Raw genomic sequence first — 3965 nt, 5'->3', positions numbered from 1 at the left:
AACCAAACCGTCGCGTACTTTACACCCCTTGCCATAAACTTAATAGTTGGCAGATATTCTGCTAACTCTTTTTCAATTTCAATTTTGGGAAAGACCGTAATGGTATCGAGTAACCTAGAGTAGGTCCGCAACACCACCGTTCTTTTCCTTGAAATCATTTAACCACTTCTTGGGTGGGATAATCTCCCACTCCACAGCAGTGGCTTTAGTTTTCTTTATATTCTCTGCCATGCGAAAAATGTCCACATAGGATTAAACAACTAAAAATTTAAAAACACAGGCAAAAAGAGAAAACAGTTAAAAAAAGCGGAAGAATTAAAATTAACAGTTCGTACTAAAAACAGTTCATAAAAGAAGGAGAAAGGAAATACCACAGTCCAGGAAGAATAAATAAAATATAAAGTTCCAGGCAGAATAACAAATTTTCAGGCCACAACGGTACTCCGGCCTGATTTGATCCCGGCTCCGCTGCAGTCGTCACTTTGCTTGTAAGAATTAAATCCTTTGCGTAGTTCCACGTGGTGTAGTTCAAAGCAAGAGGAAGACTTTTCTTCAAATTTATTAGCTTTCAAAACTTGGTTTGAAAACAATAAACTCCTTTTCTTTTTTAGCTACTTACCACACAGCTACTCTTGCGCCTATCGATTGCAAAAAATATTCCTTGTTGTCGACTTCCCATTACATAGATATGTTTACCAAAGTTCCAGTATCATTTTTTTTTTCTCTTGTCCTCATGTTTTTCATAATTTCTAAAAAGTTTGAAACATTAAGACAACAATTTTTATGACTTAACACTGAAATTATACAAGAAACGCTCTCAAATAACGGCGATATTTATGTAACCATTTCGTTACCGAATATATGTTGTAATACATCGCTTTTATTTAAATTAATTCTGAAAATAATGAAGAAATTAATGAAATAACAATGTCATTATTGTGCTGGATTTTTGGAATATAAAATAACACGAAATTTTTATGAGAGGTTTTAATTTAGATCACTTTTAAATGAAGTTGGTATCATTGAACAGGGCCGGTCTCCGGCAGGTTGATATCAAAATACAATTTATTTTTCTTTATCTTTCGCTAAGGATTTTTTTTTTTTGTCAAAGACATTTGGTGAATGAAAACGGCTCACCTGGTATTGCCTGGCTACGAATGTATCCAAATATTCCTTTAACTGAATTCCACGTTCCTGGATATATATTTTTGAAAAGCTTTCGTCTCTATAAAGTGGATTAAGCAAGTCACTAGATTCGGTTAAAAAGAGACGATGAGCAATGACTAGAAGAAAATTGAGCGAAACCTAATAACAAGTTGATCTAGCAAGCGTGGCGTCATCTCATTGATGGGGGCCGGTGCGCAATAATGTTACCGGGAGGAAGGCCCCGAAACGGTGTGCATTCTCTCTTGATGACCCCGTAAGTTTACTAGCATCCGGTACGCGGAGCTTTCAATTGGTAACACTTGCATCTGCAAGTCGTTCGCAAAAAAATCTTATCTCGTGCAGAAAGTCTAATGACGATGACTATTTAGATGTCATTCCAGTCCGTCTTTCTCCATCATCGAACTCTGCTAGAACATTACGTTATTGAATGATCCAGGCTATTTTTTTTTTCTTTTTGTAATATGCTTGAAATTGTTTATTATATACGCCGTGATCATCATCTGCATGGTGTTTTTATAATTTTTTCTGAATGATATATAACTTGTAAATACAAGTGCTAGCAATTGAAAGCTTCGCATACCGGACACTAGCAGGCTTATGGAGAGAGAATGCGCAGATTCGGATACTTCCTCTCGAAGGTACATTTTGCACACCGGTCCTCTCACTGGGATGAGGCCCCATTTGCTTTGGTTAGCCAGCTACTATGCTTCATTGAGTATTCGTCTAGTCATTTCTTTTTAACCAAATACGGTGGTTTGCACTCTCCATTTTAGCTTGGATATTGTTCATGATGGTATTTACTTTACGTTGAGTGAGGCCCAGCGACAACAACCATCGTCTCATATCACTTTATTAATTTAATGTACTGTGTGTGTTCCGCCGAGGTCGACTTTGCCTTTCATCCTTTCAGGGTTGATAAATTTAGTAGCAGTTGCGTCCTGAGTCAATCTAATCGACTGGCCCCCCTCCCCCAAAATTTCAGGCCTTGTGCCTAGAGTAGAAAAGAATATACTCTGTGTGTGTGTGTGTGTGTAAAAATCGTTATTAATCCAAACAGGTAGAGGAATAGAAGAAATGAAGTTGAAAATGCGCAGAGAATATATTAGAATTATTTAGAATTTAATTATATTTTAAAATACAGGAATACACTAGACCGGTTTCTCATTAGATTTTCAAAAGTGTACTGTACATGGAGCTGTGTCGCGAATTATGTCTATTTTGACTGTTGTTGTAAAAATAACTTGTTTTTAAAGTAGGAATGTTGCTCAGAATGCTTTCCATCAATGCACGGCACTTTGAGCGACTTCTCGAAATTCCAGGCGGCAGAGAGAGGAAGAAAAGAAATGAATCCATCACATACAGGCATCTTCAATAATAACACAAGCTACAGTACTTGCATTAAATTTTTTTTTTTATTAACAGCATGTATTTTATTTGGAAAAGAAATGAAGGTATTAAAAAACGAAAGTATTATGTCGCTCTATTAATTTTCTGTGTTTTTGTAAATTTTGAAGTAATTATAAAACAAGGATTTTAATTGTCTACGTTTCAATTCTTAAGGTCCACTGTTACCATTTGACCTTACCGCTCACCCTGTAACTAACAATCGAAGCTAGGCAGATTACTAACACCCAACCTCCGCCATGATTTCTTCTATTTTCTATTTTAAAGAAATCATTAAATCCCTAAGAATTGTTTCAAATTTTGGCACAAGGCCAGCAATTTTAGAGGAAAGGGTGGCCGATTACATCGACTGCAGTACTTGACAGGTACTTTATTTTATTGCCCCCGAAAGGATGAAAGACAAAGTTGACCGCGGCGGTATTTGAACTCAGAATGTAAAGAGCTGGAAGAAATGCCGTTAATTTTTTTTCGTCCGATACAGTAACGATTCTGTAGCTCGCCTCCCTATTAAAAATGCCTCGTATGTAAGAAAGGATTTTCACATAACTGAGATCGTTGCAAACTAAGCAATTTGGAGTTATCTCCCCTGGCCTTATGCAATTACTCTCGCTGACAATTCCAAGTTCGGCTTGCCTCTTCGTTGGTCAAGAAATGTTAGTTTCTCTTTTGATTTGAGGCAAAATAGCTCAGCATTTTAGTGAGAGTTGGAAATGAAATATTACGACATTCATACCTCTCCTAGAATAACTACCGTGCGGGCTTTTAAGAAAAAATCTAAACCAGATTGTGTTTGTAACTCAACAGCACCCTACCTCTTGCATCACAACGCAACGTCCTAACAAAACGGACTGAGCATAAATACCCTATGATTGGGGAAAGGTTTACAAATAGAATGCAATTAAGTGCGCGTCTTTCTGAAAAGCATTAGCAGAAAAAGAGTTAATGTTTATAACTTGACCCGGAAACTGGGTGGGGAGAGAACCTCGGAAAATTCACAAGATCCGAGTTTTTCCCTTGTAACTTTTAGGAAAATGGGGTTTTTATCAATGAATTTTTATATAAATACCTTTCAAACAGCATACATTTCGATTATAAAGTAATTTGTGGGGAAAATCTTGAGGTGGGGAGAGGACTTTCGGAAAATTCCTTAGATCCGAATTTTTCCTCGTTATATTCCGAAATCACATTCAACTTTCTACAGACACCCCAGCGTAGTACTACTACACTACGTAGTGTTTATTTCTACCTTCTTTCAATAATTTTTAATGTTTTGGCTTCAATTTTGTTTCATTTTATCTTCAATTATTTTTACGCTTTTTTAACCCTTCATCGTTATTCTCATTCACTCGTTATTACTTTCTCTCTCTCTCTCTCTCTATATATATATATATATA

At 36.4% G+C, this 3965-nt stretch overlaps 1 protein-coding gene across 3 annotated transcripts in view; it reads right to left on the bottom strand.

Moving 5' to 3' along the window:
- The window catches only part of LOC106881880 (cyclic nucleotide-binding domain-containing protein 2), a 15596-nt gene extending 13383 nt beyond the window's left edge, over positions 1–2213 (bottom strand). Inside the window, exon 1 of one of the 3 annotated variants that reach the window (XM_014932400.2) lies at positions 372–2213. The gene's annotated coding sequence lies outside the window, so the exon portion shown is untranslated. The remainder of the gene's footprint in view (positions 1–371) is intronic. The other 2 variants (XM_014932401.2, XM_014932399.2) reach the window with 2 other exon arrangements.
- Positions 2214–3965: the final 1752 nt, after the last annotated feature.

This window comes from Octopus bimaculoides, chromosome 25, assembly GCF_001194135.2.
Source record: "Octopus bimaculoides isolate UCB-OBI-ISO-001 chromosome 25, ASM119413v2, whole genome shotgun sequence".
Lineage (NCBI taxonomy): Eukaryota > Metazoa > Mollusca > Cephalopoda > Octopoda > Octopodidae > Octopus > Octopus bimaculoides.
The sequence above is the reverse complement of the archived record's forward strand: the minus strand, read 5'-3'. Positions and strand labels throughout refer to the sequence as shown.